We start from the raw sequence: 24,065 nt of genomic DNA, 5'->3' as shown, positions 1-24,065 counted from the left end.
GCATCCCCCTGCCCTTTTTGCTGGTTTAGGCACATTAGCGCTTAACAAAGTTCTGTAAAGGTGCCCCTTTTACAGAAACAATTTACTTCTTTCTTGCATTTTTTTTTACTAAAATCAGAAAAAAAAATGTCATGCCACCCGTAAAATCCTTATCTTGATTTGCAAAATGTATGTGCATTGTATTTTCAATGTCTTGTGAAAATACACATATACACACACACACATATATACGGTATATAATTGTTCCAAATTATATTCTTAAGAGCCCTCTAGTATAGCTGTTGCCTCTAAGCTGCCCTGAGAGACTTCAGCTTTCTTTGATTCTCTAATTTCATCTTCCTGCTGTTATAAACCTAATCTCTTCTCACATGGGAGGTAATAAATATGCTTCCACTTGGGGCACCACAGCGGCAGGATATTTTAAACCATCTTTAAGAACAATTCCTTTAGGAGACAACACTTTACTCAGAACAAAAAAAAAAAAAATCCAAACGCCTCAAATGTTAAGATTATTTTCAGTGTTCTCCAGTTTCTTATGAATAACAAGCTTATTTCGAACCAAAACCAATCTGACAGTCATCAATTGGTTAATCTGGGCAAAGATTTTGTCCATCCTTTGATTATCTGCAGCTCACAAAGTCCCATACGAATGTACTTTTATTTGCAGAAATTTTAACATACGATACGCAAACGCAAACCTGGTGCAGAGAGACCAAAAAAAGGTTAAAATCAGACCCAGTCTCTTTAGGTTTTTTTAAGAAGTGGAAGTGTGAAGGCCTTTTACTAAGCTGAGTTAAGCTGCTAGTGTGGGTTTTACCACCTGTTAAACATTAGCACAGACCCACGTTAACTTACATTAACAACAACCAGAATGGTAACATGCGTAACATGTGAATATGAAAACAAGAGAATTGACCCAATGATCTCCACAGACAAATCCAAGAAGAAACAAAAACCAATATGGAGAAATGATGTTCCTGAGACGAACTTTATTGATATTAAAATAATAATGTAATAAAATAATATTAAAAACTTGGCAAACCACATAAAAACCTCTAGGCCTTTTGAGCCCTGCGCACAGCTTTTACGGATCAGTTTATTTTCAACTGGCATAGTTATCCAGGTATCTTTACCATAGGACTTCATAGGGACCCCTGAAGAAGGCATTCTGTCAAAACACGGACCGTGTTGGGGCCAGGGGCCAAAGCTGTTCAGCGGACTGCGTCCTAAAGGTTTTTATGTGGTTTGTCAAGTTTTATTATTATTTTAAGGTCAATAAAATCTGTCTCAGGAACATCATTTCTCCACATTGTTTTGTGTTTCTAACACGGAAATATGAGCATGACCGAGGTAGCAAAACCAAAACAGAAGAACAAAACTCCACAAAGTACATCCAACAACAGAATAATAGTGGAGATGACAAATAGCCAATAAATATTCCTTCAAATTCTTTTTGGGGATCTTCTCTGACTTGAAACGGGCTGTGATTCAGCTTCAGTGCCTGCCTCGGGAATCAGAAGTAGAAGATGCAACCTTCTTGCTTTGGTAAAAGCTTTCAGTGGCTCTGAACGTGAGTGAAGACTTGTATATCTTTGATGAAATTTGGGATCAGGCACTAGCCAACCTTGAACCTGTCACATTGGATCTAAAAGGCAGCCCACCTTCCAGAAGAGAGAGACTACCTCATTCCCCACTGTATCTTCTACTTCTGACTCCTGAAATAGGCACTGTAGTCGAAACGCATCCCAAGTTATTTGGCATCTCCATTGTTATTCTGTTCATGACCAGGGTAGAGCAGAAGAGGAGCCTGCTGTAGCAGCTAGCACATGGTACAGTACCACATGCCAACTATCATGACTGTTGATGGTACATCTGCATCCGTAGGCTGTCTAGGCGCCCTGACAATTACGCGCATGGACAAGTGCGCGCACGACAATGGCACCCCATCAATTGTACCCCATGACTGAATCTGCCATAAGTGGATATCAGACGCCGTCCCATGGGAGGCTTGAGGACCTTAGGAGTCTGAGCAAATTAGGGCCTTCCAGATATCCACTTATGTAAGAATTCCCATAATCATATGTAAACCTTGCCTTAACACCCCCGAGTCGGTACACTGACAAATCCGCGCACGGGTCACCGAGTCAGATGCCTACATTGCAGGTGTCGTTCACCACATTGATTTTTGTAAGAAATGTGCATCCCTATTGGTCCCTTAGACAGTGGTAGCACGCCTACCACCGCCTACAGTCGGGACACCATTTTGAGAATCAGGCCCCTAATGCACACTAATTAGTGTGCACTAAATCCATCAGCGCACCTTTCCACCTCTTTTACTAAGGTGCGCTATGCTTTTTAGCGCACGCTAATCATGTACTAAACGCTAACGCGTGCATGTTATCCTATGGACGTGTTAGCAGTTAGCGCACGTGTTGATATAGCGCATGTTAAACGCGCACTGAAATGGTTAGCGCACCTTTGTAAAAGAGGGCCTTTAAAGTTTTGGGGTGTGTTTCCCCCCCCCCCTTCTTTTTAAAACAGCCCTTTTCTAAAAGGAGTCGAGAAGCTGTTGTGGCTTCTTTTTCCATTTTTAATTTGTGCCCTGAGTCACCTGTGGGACTGCTCTGGAAAATGTCCGTGTTTCTAAAATAGCAGTGGCGCTTCTACAGGAACATCTCCTCCGTGACCTGGCGGATTATTTTGCTGTTTAGAATCATAGAAAGGTAAAATCTTCCTTAAGGTTCCTTTCCGTGTTTTAAAGCAATAGCTCTTGGTTTTAGGTGAGATGGTTTTTCTATGGAAGGATTTTTAAAGTAACCTTATTTATTATGGTTGGAGGTTGTTTGTTTGGTTTTTTTTTGCTGTCTTTATAATAGAAATTTTGGAGTTTTAACTGAATATAGCCCCTCTGATTTCCTCCTGGCCACTTTATAGCCATAGCAATATGGGGGCAACTACATATTTGTTAATTATTTTTTGTGCCATAACCTTTATGAGTAAGTTGATTTTTGCCTTTAAGTGTGCTTTCTAATTCCTTGCTCTCTTGCAGTTTTAAGGTGATGTATTTTATCTTTCTATTGTGCCTTGAGGTTACTTAATAATGCTTTTCCTTTTCATAGTTCCATGGTATTATACTCCTGGAAACCCATAGGAAGTGCAGCGTTATGGAAAGGCTTTGATAGCATTGTGCCTTAGTTGCACATTTTAAAAGTCTTTCTTCCTTTTTTGATAAGTTCAGTTTTTTTATAGGTTCAGAGCTTTATATTCATAACAATTTTGCTCCCTTCCATTTTATCCTTCCTTCAGATATCCTCACCCATATTATCCTCTGTGACTATCCGGATCTGGCATCAGCTCAGTCGGAATTGTGAAATTTGAATGGACAATTTTCATTTATACATAGGGGGGGTCTTTTACTAAGGCTAAGGCATTTTATTCTATGGACGTGTTAGCATTTAGCATGTACTAAATTGGCTAGCACACCTTAGTAGAAGATACCCCCCCCCCCCACACACACACACACACATTGTTAGCAATTGAGAATTTTTATGAATTTATGGATATTTGAAAGATTTTGGATTAAAAGCTGTTTCAATAAATTGCTCGGTTTTCAGGCAGGTAAAATGGACCAATGGCTAAGTACTATAATTTCACAGGCCCACTTATATATGTCCTTTAGGAAATTACTAAAAACTAATTTATTTGATAAATTTGTATATTGATGTTCCAGAATATTGACAGGCAAATTGCAAATTGATCTTATAGCTAGAACATTCTTAAGGATTTTTATTGTATTTTAGTATATCGTATTTTATTCTTTTACTGTATAATTTTAGTACTATTTAGAGCATTGTATTTTTATTCATCGATTGTATAATTTTAGTAATATATGTGAACTGCTTAGAACTATGTGGTAGAGCGGTATATAAAAATAAAAATTATTATTATTCCTTTGTACCCCATTTCCACATTTTGCTTTTGCAAGGAGACTAGCTTCTATTGATTTTCCTCTCGTTTTGAAATTGATCATGTTGATCGTGTTCCTTTGCTACATAACATAACATAAATTTTTATGTATATACCGCAAAAGCCTTTCGGTTCTATGCGGTTTAAAAAAAAGAGATGGGCTGATGATTGTCAGTGAGCTACAATAGATAGAATATTGGCATCAATGAGTTAACAATAGTTTCACGTCTGTGTGCTGCTCTGAAGGGATTACAAGAATTTTGAGAACAGATGGAGATTTCTATATTCTATAGAAACTAAGAACTTATTAGATCAGTGGTTCCCAACCCTGTCCTGGAGGAACACCAGGCCAATTGGGTTTTCAGGCTAGCCCTAATGAATATGCATGAAGCAAATTTGCATGCCTATCACTTCCATCATATGCAAATCTCTCTCATGCATATTCATTAGGGCTAGCCTGAAAACCCGATTGGCCTGGTGTTCCTCCAGGACAGGGTTGGGAATCACTGTATTAGAGCATATTTTGATATTAATTCCTTTCGACTGTTAGTCCAATCGTTGGTCCTTAGTCAGCTTGATTATTGTAACATCGTCCATCTTGCTGGAGCTCAAAAATATCTCCAAAGATTGCGCATAATACAGAATGCCGCAATTAGATTGATTTTTGATCTAAAGAAGTATGATCATGTCACCAATTTCTATCGTCAACTGCATTGGATTCCGGTTGAAGCACAGATTACATTTAAATTCGACTGTATTTGTTTTAGGGCCTTAACAGGTCTAATCCCAGAGTATCTTGTGGAATCTTTCATCATTATAAATTCTAAACATTCTAGAAAATCTCACTCACTATTCTCGTTTCCTTGTGCAAAGGAATGCAAATATAAAAAATTCCAGGAACGACTGTTGTCCTTCCAGGCAGCCTCTTGGATTAGGGATTTGACTCACATATTCACACTTTCAAATTCATACCAACAATTTCGACGTGCTTTAAAGACACATCTTTTTACAGAATCTTTTGGAAGTTAGATACTGGTTGTTTATTCATTTATATTGCTAATCCCTGTGAACTGCATAGAGCTTAACAGTATTTGTGGTATACAAGTGAGTTTTTATGTTTGTTAGATGGGTTTTTAATAGCTTTCTAAAATGCATATATGATGTTGATATTCTAACCATTTGGCCTAGTTCAGGTTCCTTGGAAGCGGCTTGGTATGATAAGAGTCGGTTAATGAATCTTTTCCGAGTACAGCCTTTGACTGAAGGGTAGGTAAAAAATGATCAGGAATGTGTGGAGTGGCTTGGTGATGAGAACAAGAATTGAGCAGTTAGGTAGTTAGGCAATAGGCCATGTAGGGCTTTGTAGACAAGGCATCCAAATTTGAAGAGAACATCAGCTGCTCTGAAGAATGAACGGTGTTTGTAGGGACAATGCTTCAATAGCATGCAGACATTTTGTCACTTAAGGGCCTAATATACAGTACCAGCACCTGCCACCATTAACATTGATGTGTAGTAGATACTCCCAACGCCCTTTCTTTATATAGGCATTTCAACCCCAGATGGGTCTTCCTCGGGGGATGTTAACCAAGAGCTGCCTCTCCAAAAACTTATACATAGAATTACTCCAAGTTTCTCAATTTATGTGTTTATCCTGCTGCTTGCCATGACTGCTGACCAAACAGTGTTATCCCCAATGAATGTCTCTTCCGGAATAACTCCAAATTTTGTTGACATTATTGATGTTCATTATTGTTGTGGCATGTTTTTATGTGCTGTCGCATGAATGTAAGAGCTTGAATTAGAGCAAGGAGCAAACATTACATTTCTTGTTAAACCTGGCAAGAGTGGAAGTGAGATTGGGGACATGTTAGTCCAAATTTATGGGGATAAAGGCATGAAGAAAACGGCAGTGTACAAATGGATTAAACGTTTTTCTGAGGGGAGAGAAAGCGTCACTGATGGAGAGAGGTCATGGCGGCCAGTAACGAGCAGAACTGACAAAAACATTGCAGAAATTTGTTGAACTTTGCGTCAAAATCATCGGTTGACTGTGAGAAGCATAGCAGACCAAGCAAACATTGATAAAGAAACCATTTGGAAAATATTAACTGAAAATCTTGGCATGAGAAAGCTGTGTGCAAAAATGGTCCCTCATGGCTCTCGCATCATGACAATGCACCAGCTCACACAGCACTGTCTGAGAGGGAGTATTTAGCCAGTAAACAAATAACCGTATTGGAACACCCTCTCTACTCACCTGATCTGGCCCCCAATGACTTTTTTCTTTACGCAAAGATAAAGGAATATTGAAAGGAAGACATTTTGATGACATTCTCCTGAATGTCAAGAGTAATACAATGACAGCCCTGATAGCCATTCCAGAAAAAGAGTTCCAAAATTGCTTTGAAGTTGGTGCATAGCTTCCCAAGGGGAGTACTTCGAAGGTGACCATAGTGATATTCAGCAGTTAGGTATGCAGCACTTTTTCTAGGATGAGTTTACATTACATTACATTACATTAGGGATTTCTATTCCGCCATTACTTTGCGGTTCAAGGCGGATTACAAAAGGTTAATTTAAATAAAAAAACAGAGTTACAATGATTAGCTAGAGAGGTAAGTTGTAGATCTTATAAACATTTAACGGGTTGTTGAGGGTGAGGTGGTTTGTAAAAGAATTAATAGGTGGTCATAGTGGAGGTTCTTTTGTTATTATTAGTGCAGTAATGGGTAGTTCAGATGTCAGTTTTAGAGTTACTAAGAGGTCGTGATGTTATTGCTGTTTCAGGAATTTCTTGAAAAGTGTGGTTTTTATTTCTTTTCTGAACGTCCTATAGTCTGGGGTGGTCATCAGAAGGTTGGAGATCTGGTTGTCTAGCCTTGCGGCTTGAGTGGCTAGGAGGCCGTCGTGTAGTTTTGTCCTTTTTACTTCCTTGATTGGGGGGGGTATGAATGGGGAGTGCGTTTTTCTGTGTCTGGTAGTGGGTGCTTGGATGATGCGATTGTTCAAGTATGATGGGCTGTCTCCGTGTAGGGTTTTAAATAATATGCAGTAGAATTTGAATTGGATTCTTTCTTGGATTGGAAGCCAATGTGAGTTGATGAAGGCTTCAGTGATGTGGTCATGTTTTCTCAATGAATAGATGAGTCTCAAAGCTGTATTTTGGATTGTTTGGAGTTGTCTAATCGTAGTTGCAGGGCAAGGAAGGAAGAGGATGTTGCAGTAGTCCAATATACCTAGTATTAGGGATTGTACTATAAGTTGTATATTTATGTCTGTTCCCAAGCAACTGGTAGATTCCAGTGTTGCATGAGTGAGGATTAGGCTGGGGAGGGGGGAGGGAGTAGTGGAGGGCATGTTGAGGAGGGGAGGGTACAGGTAAAAGAACAATGAATCCTATTGTTATAATATAGATTAGACACGAGTTGGCTTTAATTATATATATTTGATTTTATTGTTATAGGTTTGCTGATGTCAGTAGCACTGTCTCAAGCATTGATATTTTGGCTTTTTTTATTTTAAACATGGATCATTAATAAATAAATTGTAAAAAAAAATCTCTTACAAGGCAATTCTGTAAGGATCACCTATCTGGAGCCTATTCTGTAATAGAAAGTAGGGGCCTACTTTTTTTAAACAGAACAATAGCTTACATAATGTAGCGCTTCCTGGCTTCAGCGCAACCTTGCCCCAGTTACACAGAAGCAGATCTAATGTCACAGTGATCGGTGGGTAAAATTTGGAATCCCCTAGGACAAGGCCCAAATCCACTAATTCGCTACTGAGGTTTTAAAGAACTCCCAGGTGCATATAAGGTACCCAGTGAGACACCAGCAAGAAAGAGACCGTCACACCAGTTTACAATTACAATTAACAATCTTTATTGCATACCAAATATAGTTCAGGAACTTTCAGATAAATCTTGTTTCAGAAGAATTCTTCACAATTAAAGTGCATTCATTAAAAACACTTACACTTAAAACTGAACAAAATCAAGTAAAGTGCTTCAATTGGAAATGAATTAAAATGCAATAAAAACATCTTAAAATTCTTAAAATTTGTTCAACTTCAGAATGAAGTGCTGAATAATCTTTTTCTCCTCTGTTTAGGTTTCAGCCAGTGGCCTATTACAATGAAAGGAACCTCAAATGTTCCTCGTGTTTTCCTCTCACTTTACCAAAAATTCTTTCTCTTAGGTACTGTTGCTTTGTGTAATCTTGTTTTATTCTTATACAGGTGTCACAACAAAGGAGACCGCTTTTGTCTCTGTGTGTCATTCTCTTTAGTTTAATTTCTTTTCAAATCCAATGGGCCAGATTCACTAAACTCCCCTACCGATCCGATCCGGGTCCAATCCGTGGCCGGGGAGTTTATTCCCGACATGTTCTCGTGCAAATGGGGATGATTGGAATCACGCCCCCAACCGACTGCACGGGTCACAGAATAGCGATCCCAACACATGCGCAGACCATGCTTACAGAGCAGGGACCTTTTTTTTTTTTTAACTTTTTAAACTTATACTTCGTGAGCCTGTGGTTTTAACCCGCTTTAAACCTGTGGGTTAAAACCACGGGCTCGCACTGCAGGAAAGGCAAGGAGAGTTGGGGCAGAAGCAGGGCGGCAATCGGCGCAGAGAGCAGGAGAGTCGGGGGCAGAGAGCAAGAAATGCAGTCAGAAAGGATGTGAGCAACTGGTCCCCAGCAGTCGCTTGTTTCTTGATCGGCCAGCCCAGTCGGTGTTCCAGTGTTTTGTTAGTGAATTGCTGCCTGCCTACTTTACATGCCGTTTCCCCTCATTTGCATGCGCGGATCGGATCGGAGGATGATCGGCCACGAGGTTAGTGAATCGGGTCGCAAACTGGTCAGGACACGATCGGTGTCCTTAGTGAATCCAAATCAATGTGTCTAATTTTTGTGTCGTTCTCATGTTCTCTCTCTCGCAGACATTTAAAACTCTTTTCCAAAAGTGTCTTTCCAAAACAGGTAATATTGTCGTTAACAAAAACTTGGCTGTGCACACCAATTAAAATGATCTTTAAAAATGACCATGGCTCTTCGAGCCTTTGATGCTCTCTTGCGTGGGGTACCTTAGATGATCTTGACCAGCAGCCACTTAGGTGTTTCTGGACTGGACCACAAGGATCAGGATTATACCACCTACTGATCTATCTTAAATAAAATAAAGGGAGGCAAGACCCTATCTCCTTCTGTTGTAGCTAGATGAGTGTCTTCAGAGACAATGACGCCATGTATTGCTAGCTGGAAAAATAAAATAACTTAAAGATCTAGGTGTTACTGTTGAGGATACGTTGAAACCCTCAGCTCAATGTGCGGCGGCTGCTAAGAAAACAAACAGAATGTAAGGAATTATCAGGAAAGGAAAGAAAAGATGTACATGTAATAAAGCCCTTGTATCGCTCTATGGTATGGCCAACACCTCAAATACTGTGTGCAGTTCTGGTCACCATAGTTCAAAAAAGATATAAGAATATAAGAATAACCTTACAGGGTCAGACCAATGGTCCATCAAGCCCAGTAGCCCGTTCTCACGGTGGCCAATCCAGGTCACTAGTACCTGGCCAAAACCCAAAGAGTAGCAACATTCCATGCTACCAATCAGGGCAAGGAGAGGTTTCCCCCATGTCTTAATAACAGACTATGAACTTTTCCTCCAAGAATTTGTCCAAACCTTTCTTAAAATCAGCTATGCTATCCATTTTTACCACAACCTCTGGCAATGCGTTCCAGAGCTTAACTACTCTCTGAGTGAAAAAAATATTTCTTTCTATTGGTTTTAAAAATATTTCCCTGCAGTTTCATCGAGTGCACCTTAGTCTTTGTAATTTTTGACGGAGTGAAAAATCGATCCACTTGTACCATTGTACTCCACTCAGGATTTTGTATAGTTCAATCATATCTCCCCTCAGCCGTCTCTTTTCCAAGCTGAAGAGCCCTAATCATTGTAGTCTTTCCTCAGACGAGAGGAGTTCCATCCCCTTTATCATCTTGGTCACTCTTCTTTGAACCTTTTCTAGTGCTGCTATATCTTTCTTGAGATAAGGAGGCTAGAATTGAACACAGTACTTCAGGTGAGGTCACACCATGGAGCTATACAGAGGCATTACAATATCTTTAGTCTTGTTAATCATCCCTTTTTAAATAATTCCTAGCATCTTATTTGCTTTTTTGGCCGCCGCCACACATTGGGCAGAAGGTTTCATCATATTGTCTAAAATGACATCCAGATCCTTTTCTTAGGTGCTAACCCCTAAAGTGGACCCTAGCATCCGGTAACTGTGATTTGGGTTATTCTTCCCAATATGATTCTCTTTGCATTTGTCCACATTAAATTTCATCTGCCACTTGGATGCCCAGTCTTCCAATTTCTTAAGGTCTGCCACTCTGCCTGCAATGTTCCACAGTCCGCATGTGTTTTAACAACTTTGAACAGTTTAGTGCCATCTGCAAATTTAATCACCTCATTCATTGTTCCAATTTCCATATCATTTATAAATAAGCTAAATAGCACCAGTCCCAGTACAGATCCCTGCAACACTTCACTGTTTACTCTCCTCCATTGAGAAAAATGATCATTTAACCCTACTCTCTGTTTTCTATCCGATAACCAATTCCTAATCCACAACTGAACTTTGCCTCCTATCCCATGACTCTTTAATTTTCTCAGGAGCCTCTCATGTGGAACTTTGTCAAAAGCTTTCTGAAAATCTTGATACACTACATCAACTGGCTCATAAGAACATAAGCAGTGCCTCTGCTGGGTCAGACCAGAGGTCCATCATGCCCAGCAGTCCACTTACGTGGCGGCCCACATGTTTATTCAGTCAGTGTCCCATATATTATGATTCGGTATAGTAAGAACTGGGGTGGGCATCATTGGGAACACCACTAACTTGGAACATGAGGATGTTACTGGCCACACTTTATCAACCGGCTTACCTTTATCCACATGTCTATTCACACCTTTCAAAGAAGGCAAGCAAATTGGTGAGGCAAGATATCCCTCGGCTGAACCCATGCTGACTCTGTCTCATTAAATCATGTTTGTCTACTTGTTCCACAATTTTATTTTTTATAATTGTTTCCACCATTTTGCCTGGTATTGAAGTCAGGCTTACTGGTCTATAATTTCCCAGATCTCCCCTGGAACCCTTTTTAAAAATTGGCGTAATATTGGCCGCCTTCCAATCTTCAAGTATTACAGATGATTTTAGCGACAGGTTACAGATCACTAACAGCAGGTCAGCAATTTCATGTTTGAGTTTCTTTAGTACCCTGGGATGTATACCACCCTGTCCAGGTGATTTATCATTTTTTAATTTGTTGATTTGGCTTAGTATATCTTCCAGATTCATAGAGATCTTTCAGTTCCTCTATATCATCACCCTTGAATAACATTTCCAGTTCTGGTAGATCTCTTACATCTTCTTCTGTAAAGACCAAAGCAAAGAATTCATTCAGTCTCTCCGCTATGGCCTTATCTGCAATAGCAGAGAGACTGAATAAATTCTTTGCTTTGGTCTTAATGGATAAAAATGTAAGAGATATACCAGAACTGGAAATGGTATTCAAGGGTGATGATGCGGAGGAAGTGAAAGAAATCTCTGTGAATCTGGAAGATGTACTAAGCTAAATAACAGAATTAGAAAAGGTACAGAGAAGGGCAACAAAAATGATAAAAGGGATGGGGCGACTTCCCCATGAGGAAAGGCGAAAGCATCTAGGCTCTTCAGGTTGGAGAAGAAATGGCTTAGGGGTGATATGATAGAAGTCTATAAAATAATGAGCGTAGTGGAAAGGGTAGATGTGAATCACTTGTTCACTTTTTCCAAAAATACTAGGACTAGGTGACATGCGATGAAGCTAAGTAATAAATTTAAAACAAACCATAGAAAATATATCTTCAAGTTTCAAGTTTATTAGGTTTTTATATACCGCCTATCAGGGTTATCTAAGCGTTTTTTACAATCAGGTACTCAAGCATTTTCCCTCTCTGTCCCGGTGGGCTCACAATCTATCTAACGTACCTGGGGCTATGGAGGATTAAGTGACTTGCCCAGGGTCACAAGGAGCAGCGCAGGGTTTGAACCCGCAACCCCAGGGTGCTGAGGCTGTAGATCCAACCACTGCGCCACACACAACTCTGGAATTCGTTGTCGGATAATGTGGTTAGCTTAGCAGGGTTTAAAGAAGGTTTGGATAATTTCCTAAAAGAGAAGTCCACAGACTATTATTGAGATGGCTTGGTGAAATCCACTGCTTATTCGTAGGATTTGCAGCATAAAATCTGTTTTACTACTTGGGATCTAGCTAGTTTCTGGGGACCTTTGTTGGCCACTGTTGAAAACAGGATACTGGGCTTAATGGATCTTTGGTCTGTCCTAGTTTGCCAGTTCTTATGTTCTTAAGGTCCCTGTGCTGAACTTCCCACCCTGTGTCACAGCTGCTGTTCACACTCTACAAATTATCAAATTACACAACATTCCTTTTGTCCCACTTCTCTAATGTGACTTTAGAACTCTCCGTCATTCTGCCAGACCTAGAGAATGGCATGGGAACAAATTTTTCCCCATCCCCGCGGGAACTCATTTTCCCATCCCGTTTCCGAGTTCTTTTCCTGTCCCATTCCTGCAAGCTCCATCCTCATCTGCACATGCCTCAAACACCTTTTTTTTTATTTATTTGATTATTCGTTATATCTTAATAACAAATCAATGAATGACCACAGAAAAAAAATACAAAATCCATATAAAGAACAATAAAACATATTAGGCAATAATTCAACCATGTCCTAGTCCACATTATCACTGGTAGCCAGTATTTTTAAATAAAACTTCAAATCTTTCTGTCTACTTATCTAGGGACAGGCAACTGGCATTTTATATATCTGTACAACATCCTCCAAACGTAAAATCAGTATTTGAAATTAAACTTTCAACAATGGTTTCTCTTTAATAAAGTTTTCTAGCTGGATTGGATCATAAAACACATATTTATCACTACCAAACGATATAAGGCATTTGCATGGAAATTTCAAAAAAGAAAGTAGCTCCAACTGCCAAAACTTTAGGCTTTAGCTGAAGGAACTGTTTTCTTTTAAACTGAGTCTGTCTAGATACATCCGGAAACATTATCACCCGTTGACCGCAAAACATCTCTTGTTTTTTCAAAAAATATAACTTTAAAATATCTTATTTTTCAAGCTCTGTCTTAAAGGTCACGAGAAGCCTCAAACACTTTCAAAGTCATAAGTGTTCGAGGCCTGTACGGTTAAGGCAGAGCTCACAGGGACAGTACAGCGACAAGACCCACGGGGGGACAGGACGGGGAAATTGAGTTCCTGCGGGGATGGGGACAAATTTGTCCCCGTGTGTCAAAGTCCCTCCTCGAGGGCCGGAATCCAGTCGGGTTTTCTGGATTTCCCCAATGAATATGCATTGAAAGCAGTGCATGCAAATAGATCTCATGCAGATTCATTGGGGAAATCCTGAAAACCCGACTGGATTCTGGCCCTCGAGGATCGACTGCTGTGGTCCGACTACTTCCCATTGACAGGGAAATCCTAAAACGTTTCCTCTTTTTCAGCCAGTTTCACTCAAACTACTTCAACAATAGGCTTTTTAAATGAGATCTTTAAATTAATTTCTTCCTAATAACACAGCCTCAGATATTTTAAGCTTGCTGTGAAATTTCAAACATCAGAAGAACCAGCTTAAAGATAAGGGCTTCTGTAAAAATCATTTTATTAGGGATGTCTTTAATAGCGTTGATGTTGCAAGAGAAGAGCTTTTAAGCAATGTCTCTTTTCGGTTCAACCATTAATTAAAACCAGAATCCTTCCTTTTCAAACTCTCTCAGTTCTCTTCACAGGAGAGCAACAAGAAGTCACACTAAATCCTTCTTAATCCCTATTAAATTGAAGGATTCTCAATTTAGCAATCTTTTTAAAATCAATTGGTTCGAATGAAAGCCCACAGAGCAGCCTTTTACCTTTACATCAGGGGTGTCCAATGTCGGTCCTCGAGGGCCGCAGTACAGTCGGATTTTCAGGATTTCCCCAATGAATATACATGAGGTCTATTTGCATGCACTGTATGCTAATAGATCTCATGCATATTCATTGGGGAAATCCTGAAAACCCGACTGGATTGCGGCCCTCGAGGACCGACATTGGACCCCCCTGCTTTACATCAACCAGTAAGGAACCAACAAATTATTTTAAAAAATTCCTCAAACTTGTATCGGTTACTAATCCAGACCAAATTCTTACTAAATAGAGGTAGGATGAAATAGGCCATATTGAAGGAGTGATAAATTTCATTTTATATTATGGGGCTCCTTTTCCAAAGCCACACTAGGGCCTTAACGCGCAGAATAGCATGCGCGCTTGCCGCCACCGCCTCCTTTTGAGCAGGTGGTACATTTTCAGCTAGTGCACACTATAGCGTGCGCTAATCCAGTGCGTGCGCTAAAACTGCTAGCGCGGCTTTGTAAAAGGAGCCCATAGTTTTATTAATTACTTCAATACAATGTGAATAGGAGGGAAAGAAAGGGAGAGGGGAACTGGGGGGGAAGGAGAGAAGGGAGGTGGGGTAGTAGGGGGGTTGATTTGGGTCATATGAAAATATATTTTGAAGGAATGATAGAAATATGGATGTAAATATTATAATTGTGAATCTATTTGAAATGAAATCTATTTGTATTATATTATATTTAATTATTTCCTTCAATAAAATGTTATAAATTAACCAATTCAATCTAAATTTTCTGTGCAACACCCCAAATAGACCATGGCCGCAGCCTTTCTCTCTCTCCCATCTCTCTCTCTCCTTCACAGGGTTGCCAGATGGCAAAACATTTTCCAGCCAAACTCATGGCAAAAAGTAACCCAAAAGTAACCCAACGTACTTGGAGTAGCCCAAAAAATAGCCCAAACAATTGCCACAGGAAACCCCTCTAATTTATCAAACAAATGCTTCATACAAATGTTTATTTATACACTGCACATATCCCAAAAGACCAAAACCCAAATACAAAACACACATTAAAAACAAACATAAAAGTCCTTCCCAAAATTAAAAGCTCTTCAAACCTTCTTGACATAACGAGTCCAAAACAGCAGCAGATTTATTTTACCAGTGTTAAGTTTCAACTTGCACATAGTAGCCCACTGCTCCGTCTTCAGAAAATAGTGAAACCTGTAGAAATTCACCATCGAATATTGACTCAGTATGGACATAGCACCATGAATCAACTAAAAGTTTATGAGTGGGTTAAAAGGTTTAAAGCGGGAAGAACAGGCATAACCAACGAAGGCCATTCTGGTTGCCCGTCAACATTGCGCAGATAAGAGCACAATGACAAGAGACACATTGTCTCAATTGGCTGCAAATTTGGATATCGGCTATGGATCTGCATATGCTATAACGCATGATGACATGGGATACAGGAAAGTCAGCTTACTGACCTGCACAAGCAATAGTTGGGTGGAGGCTGTGACCCAGTTCCTAAGATGGTATGAAGAATTGTCACTGGCGATGAGACATGGGTGCATCACTGTGACCCGGAGAATAAAAGACAAAGCATGATGAAGTAATAGGAGCAGTGCTCACCTGGCTTCAGGAGCAACTGAAAAGCTAGTTGAATAATACAACAAAGGCGGAGTCTTGCATGGGGACTGTGGAAAAGTAATATGTTCACTTGCTCACAGTTATGTCTATTAAAGCCATTAAATATATTTTGCCTTTACTTTTTGAATTACCCTCGTAGAATATGGTGGTTATTGTCCAAACTGAGCACTGATAATATGGTAGTGAATGGGACATCAGAGCACAAATCTCTACACTTCCCCCCTTCCCCTTCATTTTCTTCTCTGGTCTTCCTTCTCAATTTATTTTCTGCCTCTGTCTAGATTAAATTCTTTCTTACTATCCAGTCTTCAATTTCCCTCTTTTCATTGTCTACCTATAGCTTGCCACCTCTTTCCCTTACCCCTTCCAGTATCTAACTCTATTCTCTTCCCCCAATCCAGCATGTGCCCTATTTTCTCTCTCCCCCCCACTTCCATCCAGTGTCTGCCCCTTCTAACTCCCCCCAACTTCCATCCAATGGCTGCCCACTCTCCTCATTTCTATTCAGCATCTACTCCCCTCTCTCTTTCTTCCCCATCAGCGTCTTCTCCCCCTCTCTCCTCCCCATGTCCTTCCAGCACCTGCTCTCCTCTCTCACTACCCCCCTTCCATCCAGCGTCTGTTCCCCTCTTTCTCCACAAAATAACCCTAAAGTGCCACTCAACCTCTTCCCCTTGTTGGGCCATCTCCCTCCCTTCCCCTCACCTTCATGGACACTTTTCAAAACCAAAGTTATCTCTCTCAGAGGGGCCCTGAAGCAGCAGCCATTCTAACTAGTTGCACACAGCTGGCCCAAATCTTCTCCTCTGATGGAACTTCCTTTTTCTGACAGATTGCGTCAGAGGGGAAGCTTCTGGGTAGCTGGGTGCCGCATCAGGGCCTCTCTGCAAGAGAAAACTTTGGTTTGGAAAAGCGCCACAAAAGGTGAGGGGAAGGAAGGAAGATGCCCCTGCCATGACTATATGGAATTAACAAACCCCATGGCCACTGTGAAACAGCTGACATCGCTCCTCTCTCCAGTGGCTGACACATGAAAATAAATAAACATGGTCACCAGAGGACCGCCACTCCACACTGGGTCCTGCCTCTAGGTCATGACAGGCAGGACCTCAAAGTCCGGACCATGCTGAGACCCCAGCAAAAAAAAAAAAAAAAAAAACAGGCACAGGACACAACGGCCCCTGCAAGCCCTCCAGGTGGATTTTTTTTTTATTTTTTATTACCATTAGTTACACTAACATAACATAAAAATTTATTTCTATATCGCAAATGCCTTATGGTTCTATGTGGTGTACACAAAAATAAAACTGAACATTTTTGATGAATTTCATTTAGAATATCATTCAATAATCTATAAATATTTAGAAAGTAAATAAGATTCTAAAAGCTTTGTAAAATGCAAATAAGTCATAGACATCCTAACCAATGGCCTGAACTCAGAGTCTCAGTGTGCAGTTTGATAGGATAATTGCTGGTTTATAAATCTTGTTTGAGTACAACCTTTAATTGCAGGGAACTTGAAAAATGATAAATTATGCAAAGAACATCCCCGAGAAGCAGTGCAAATAAGCAGGGAACTTATCATTAAGGGCTACTGTTAACGTGTTATTTTGAGAAGGAGGAATACTCTGACAAGCTATGGAGATGCTATCACATCTAGCATTGATCGATGTCACTGCTATTGATGTCAGAGCTCCTCCCCAGACCATCATAAAGCTTGCAATTCGGCTCCAGTAAAAAGGAGGACGGATTGAGACATCCGGGTTTTATTTCCATTGAAAGCACTGGAAGTAAAACCCAGATGTCTCATCTGTCCTCTTTACTATCATTACTTTCAATGGAAGTAAAGCCCGGATGTCTCAATCCATCTGCCTTTTCCTGGAGCCATATGGTAACCCTAGCCAGGAGGAGTGTATTTTGTATTGAGCTGTGGAGGAGTTGTAACATCCTGAGTTTTGGCACTGAAAGGAGCCAGCTATGTTTTAAAAGTGCTATATTTCCATTAATTTCCATTAATAGTGGCTGCTGCCAGAAGGATGTTGGGCTGTATAAAGATAGGCGTGGTCAGTAGAAAGAAGAAGGTGTTGATGCCCCTGTACAGGTCATTGGTGAGGCCCCACTTGGAGTATTGTGTTCAGTTTTGGAGACCGTATCTGGCGAAAGACGTAAGAAGACTTGAGGGGGTCCAGAGGAGGGTGACGAAAATGATAGGAGGCTTGTGCCAGAAGACATATGAGGAGAGACTGGAAGCCCTGAATATGTATACCCTAGAGGAAAGGAGAGACAGGGGAGATATGATTCTGATGTTCAAATACTTGAAGGGTATTAATGTTGAACAAAATCTTTTCCAGAGAAAGGAAAATGGTAAAACCAGAGGACATAATTTGAGGTTGAAGGGTGGTAGATTCGAAGGCAATGTTAAGAAATTCTACTTTACGGAGAGGGTGGTGGATGCCTGGAATACGATCCCGAGAGAGGTGGTGGAGAATAAAACTGTGACTGAGTTCAAAGAAGCGTGGAATGAACACAGAGGATCTAGAATCAGAAAATAATATTAAAAATTGAATTAAGGCGAGTACTGGGCAGACTTGCATGGTCTATGTCTGTATATAGACGTTAGGTGGAGGATGGGCTGGGGAGGGCTTCAATGGCTGGGAGGATTTAGATGGGCTAGAGTAGGATTTAACGGAGATTTCGGCAGTTGGAACCCAAGCACGGTATCGGGTAGAGCTTTGGATTCTTGCCCAGAAATAGCTAAGAAGAAAAAATTTTAATTGAATCAGGTTGGGCAGACTGGATGGACCATTCGGGTCTTTATCTGCCGTTATCTATTATGTTACTATGTAATTTACCATATATACTCAAATATAAGCCAAGATTTTGGGGCCAAAAAATGGCCCAAAATGGGGGGTCTCGGATTATATTTGGGCCTTCGCTTACCTGCCCCTTCTGGATCTATTGCAGGCCTCCAGAGGGCCTGCCATATGACCCGGTAGTCCAGTAGTGGGCTGGGACATGAGGGATTCCCTGTCTCCCATCCTGGCCAAATCTAAACCACCCCACCTCCCATATGCTCACCCCTGCGCACCCTCCAACTCCTCGGCGGCCTCACAGAGGACAGGACAGGAGGAATCACTTCTGCCACCTGTGCCTGCTGAAATTGACAACCACACCTCCCCCACATACCTTTCGAGTCCCTGGTAGCCAGCCGTTGCATGGAGCCAGCCGTTCGAGGCAACTGGCTGATTGGCTGCTGTGAGTTTTCGACTTACGAGAACTCACAGCAGCCAGTCAGCCAGCAACATTGAACGGAGCAGGAGGGCAGGAAGATTGCTTCTGCTCTGTGTACCAGCTGGCTACCAGGTACCTTAAAGGTATGTGTGTGTGTGGTGGGGAGGTTGTCAGTTTCAGCAGGCACAGGAGGCAGAAGGGATTCCTCCTGTCCTACCCACCACGAGGCTGCTGAGGAGTTGGTTTTTTTAAAAAAATTCAGCTGGGATGGGAGACGAGGGATCCCTCATATCCCGGCCCACTGCTGGACCACCGGGTCCCGCAACAGGCCCAGTGGAGGCCTGCAAGGCATCAGTAGGGAGGGAGATGGTACAGGACAGGGAGGGAGGGGGGACAGAGTACAGAGCCTGGCAGGAAGGGAAGGGGGCTGTGTGCAGAGTCTGTCAGGGAGTGAGGGGGGCTGGGTGCAGAGCCTGGCAGGGGAGGGAGGGGGGGCGCTGGGTGTAGATCCTGGCAGGACACTTGAATATTAAGCCCCTGTCATACATTCGGGTCAACCATTTTTGCTCCTGTTTTGAAGGAAAAATGGAGGTCTCGACTTATATTCAGATTGGCATATATTCGAGAATATACGTTACTTACCACAGAAGTCAGACTTATCAGTCCAAAATAGGGCCCTAGTCAGAAATGTGATAGAAATCTGGAACGCTATTCCGGAGGCTGTTATAGGGGAAAGCACCCTTGAGGGATTCAAGACAAGGCTGGATAAGTTCCTACTGGAACAGAACATACGCAGGTAAGGCTAGACTCAAATAGGGCACTGGTCTTTGACCTAAGGGCCGCCGTGTGAGCGGACTGCTTGGCATGATGGACCACTGGTCTGACCCAGCAGCGGCAAATCTTATGTTCTTATAGAAATATGATATATAAACTGAAATGTTAGCCTTACTCTCAAGGCCCCAATGCAGCAGCACTTAATCCCAGGACTCAACAAAAAGGAAGATCTTCTGAGTAGTTTATAGCCAAATTAAATTACTTTCTGCTCCTTAAGTCTTGTGGAAGAAAGTTCCAATGAAAGAGCCTTAATTCTAAGGCAGCATTCAAATTTATTTAAATATTGGTACGGAATTAGGCAAATAGATTGAGATCTTTGGCCACTAATCAGTTAGCTGGTTAGCACACAATATCAGCTTAACTGGCTCAGTTGCTGTGAACAAAAGTGAAACTAGATATTCAATGCCGGTCACTGGAAATGGCCGCTTCCTTCATCTTGAATATTGACCCCGATGGATTTTGTTAACACTAGTTAGCGGCCTTGCTGAGTGATCTGAAGCAACTGTAAATATTGCCAAGACAACTGGGGGCCATCCATTATGAAAAAGATTTACAGTTGCTTAGGCAGTGGAAGCTAAACACAAGTCAGGGTTTTCAAATCTTTTGGCGAAAAGGGCTTGTGACAGAGATTATGCAACCTTGCTCCTTCCCCTGTACTTCTTCCTAGACTGAAACTCTCCCTGAAGAAAATCCAACACTCTCTCCCCTCCCTTCCCCCCCCCCCCCCCCACATGGCCAGTTTAGGGCAAAGCAAGTACAATCTAGGGAGAGAGACACCCTCGGAAAAGGAGGAGGGGAGAAGAGGAAAAAAAAAGTAACTCAAGAGGATTTAAACTGAAGAGGCAGAGTCAGAGAGAGGAGTCCCAAACTGGGATCAAGTGAACAAAATATTGGAAAATTCAGTGGCATTGACGTACGATACCATCCTATTTGGTACGTTAATGAGGGCTAAAAGCCAAATATCTGTTCGTAATAACAAACTTCTCTTTATAATGACAGGGGTTGCCATAAAACTTATTTTGAGGAACTGGAAAAACTGGGATTGATTAAATTATACTTTTAAAATTGGAACGTATGATGGCCATACAACAGGGACATTATAGGAAGTTTATGGATATTTGGGAGCCATTGACACAAGTCTGTAAGGAGTGATTGTTGATTTTGCCCATTGATAATACACGTCCAGGGTGGGTGGGAAGATATATTTTAAATTTGAGTGCAAATTGTTGGATATGTAGCAGGGGGGGTTGATATATGTATTTGTAGTACAAAAACTCGGATATGGTGAATATCAATAATAATCACAAAAAACACTTTCACCAAAAGGATGTATTGAAGGTATATTGAACAAAAGACACAAGCAAAGACCAGTCTTAATGGAGGAAAAAGCCTCAGACAGGGGCCCACCCACCTCCACAATGGTGGAATAACGGTGTTCAGGCGATCACTTCACTGGCATAAAACCTCCTACTGTAAAGGTCATAGCAATGTGTCAAATGTATCAAAAAATTGCTTTCAAGATTGAGTGATGCAGAGGAAAGTAATAATAACTTAACTTTCTCCTTAAGGATCGGAACACCAACGATGGCCAGCGTTTCACTGTTAAGCTGCCTCAGGGTGTCAACAAATCCGATCACACTCTCTTACGGACGCCGCCGCGTCTCAAAAGATTATTACTTTCCTCTGCATCACTCAATCTTGAAAGCAATTTTTTGATACATTTGACACATTGCTATGACCTTTACAGTAGGAGGTTTTATGCCAGTGAAGTGATCGCCTGAACACCGTTATTCCACCATTGTGGAGGTGGGTGGGCCCCTGTCTGAGGCTTTTTCCTCCATTAAGACTGGTCTTTGCTTGTGTCTTTTGTTCAATATACCTTCAATACATCCTTTTAGTGAAAGTGTTTTTTGTGATATATGTATTTGTGACAGAATATAATTTTGATTGAATTTAAGTGCTGTTAAAGTGTAAATGACTGTATAATATGTTGCACTTATGTTTGGCTTTAAAATGATTAAAGATTTAAAAAAAAGAAGGTAGGACGGTGGGGAGTGGGGGGATAAACTGATACGGAGCTCTAGCCGGTTGCTGCCTGAGGAAGAGAACGCTATAATGGAAATTTGCCTTTATTTCAGTGCATGACTGACCTTTATAACAAGTTACTCTCTGAAGCTGGCAATCAGAGCAGTGTTACTGGCTGGGCGAGACAGAACAGTCACACAAAGGACCTGGCATGAATTTGTTTAGGTCTTAAAGCAAAGTGTAACTTTGTTGGAAGACTTCAGCTTTAAAGAAGAGGCCTGTGAAGAAACAGAAAAATGCTTCTATTCCTTTCTCTCCTCTCTTCTACCTTCCAAAGTATTTAGATCAATGCTGTCTTGTTAAAATGTTTATTTTATTTTTATTTTTCCTCTAACTCTACTTTTCACTTCTCTATTACCCTCCAGGTACTTTAGTTAGATTGTGAGCCTTCGGGACAGTAAGGGAATTTTTCAAGTACCTTTCTTATTTCTAATCTTAATGTATATTTTCTGTAAACCGCTTAGAACCTAACGGATGTAGCGGTATATAAGAAATAAATTACATTACATTACAGGCTCCATACTACTGTGGAATAAAAAGGGTTTTCTTTGCCTCCAAAGTCTGGCGGGCCATGTCTCTGCAGTTCCATTCACACACACCCGTGCCTGCGCGGTTACAGGGCTTGGCTGAACTGATTTGCCTAAGCACATAGAAGCCTGTTATGAATGCAGATGGTATCTGAAATTCCAAAAGCCAATTCAGTTCTTAAGATAGTCATGCATTCATTCGTATAAGGGAGTTAAATGGTGTGGCAGCCATGTTAGTCCACTTTTTTTAAAAAAAAGTTAATATATAGAAATAAAACAAAAGATATAAGAAATAAGATGATGCCTTTTTTATTGGACTAACTACATTTTTTTCCATTATCTTTCAAAGGTAACCCTTTTTCAGATAAGAAATAAGCAAATGTTGACAAATATCAGTATATATTGTAACCAGGTCTGTGGCCTGAACGAGCCTCCACAGCACCTCACAGTGGTTACACACACACCAACACCTGCGTGTGACCCGGCCTGGAGTCACCCTGCAGGCATGGACTAACACCAAGAGTAAAACCAAAAATAAATCACAATTCCTCAGAAAAAGAAGTAAATCAAAACTCAGGATTTATTTTCTTTTAGGTAGTAAAGTCAGGATTATTAATAGTACTACCAGCAACAGGTGAGTAGAAGGTCTTCAGTTCAAATTCAAACAGCAGAATAATGAACAGTCCAAACATAAACTACAAAAAAAATACTTTTTTTTTCTTCACCCCACTGGGTTTTGTGCTTCCCTTAGCATTCAATTTAGCCTGCTCCTAAGCAGGGCATTTAGTTCATTACAAACAACAAAACACAACAGGGTTTAAGGCACTGGATACCCTATTGTTAGTGCTTCAAAAGGAAGCCTCTGGCAGCCATGAAATTGCACTGCCAGGAAAAGGAGAGTGCCTCAGGTTTGCTTTATTTTTCAGCATATAATAGCTTCAAATTTCCCTCCCAGATTATAGCAAACCTCTCCCTCAGTTCAGGCACCATCAGCTTCAACCAGAATGCAAAACAGTAAAAAAGAAAGTCCTCCAAGGTTCAGCTTCATTCAAACAGTCTCTCAAACAAAGAAAGCTGAACAAAATGCACTCACTGTTTCTTCAATGGTTAGCAGGTACAGCTGGTGGACAAACCAACTTCCATGGCTTCCTCAGCCAAGCTCATTTCTTCTGGCAGGTTGTTAGTCTCCATTGGAAGTTCCAGCTCAGCTACAGATTCTTCCAGGATATCTCCAGCCTCTTGCACCTCCATGGGTGTAACTGGTTCACTCTTGCCTGGCCCAAGGAGACTCTCAGGGAGGAAAGGTCCCAACCTTCTCCCTAACCTGCTTCCTTGCTTGTACACAGCTGCTGGTTTTATACTGATTGGGCTACGCCCTAGCCTGGCTGATTCAGCAGTCCTCAAGGCAGCTCTAGAGCTCCTCCTGTGGTGCCCTGGATATTGCTGGTCTAGGGAACTATTGGGAAACTCAGGCTCCCTCTGGTGGTCAGCCTGAGAATCAGCCAGATCCTCACTAGGACAGCTTTTACCTACTCTCTTCCGGGTTTTGCCGGGAGTCTTAATAGGCACCCTATCTGGAACCAAGGCAGGCACGAAGTCTGTCTGGTTACAATATAAATGAGACATAAAAGACTTCCTATGACATTCTCACAGGAAAAGAGAGGGGTAGACAAGGTGAGAAACAGGGAGGGTTAGATGAGTGAGAGACAGAGAGAGATGAATGGGTGGCAAAGCAGTAGTATTTCAGGGTTTGTACTCTTAATGTGATAGAA

The 24,065-nt window shown here is 41.2% G+C and overlaps 1 protein-coding gene across 1 annotated transcript in view; it reads right to left on the bottom strand.

The window, feature by feature from the left end:
* Positions 1 to 23,772, bottom strand: part of ADCY8 (adenylate cyclase 8) — a 588,267-nt gene extending 564,495 nt beyond the window's left edge. Inside the window, exon 1 of the mRNA XM_033933219.1 lies at positions 23,387 to 23,772. The gene's annotated coding sequence lies outside the window, so the exon portion shown is untranslated. The remainder of the gene's footprint in view (positions 1 to 23,386) is intronic.
* Positions 23,773 to 24,065: the final 293 nt, after the last annotated feature.

This window comes from Geotrypetes seraphini, chromosome 2 (genome assembly GCF_902459505.1).
Source record: "Geotrypetes seraphini chromosome 2, aGeoSer1.1, whole genome shotgun sequence".
Classification (NCBI taxonomy): domain Eukaryota; kingdom Metazoa; phylum Chordata; class Amphibia; order Gymnophiona; family Dermophiidae; genus Geotrypetes; species Geotrypetes seraphini.
The sequence above is the reverse complement of the archived record's forward strand: the minus strand, read 5'-3'. Positions and strand labels throughout refer to the sequence as shown.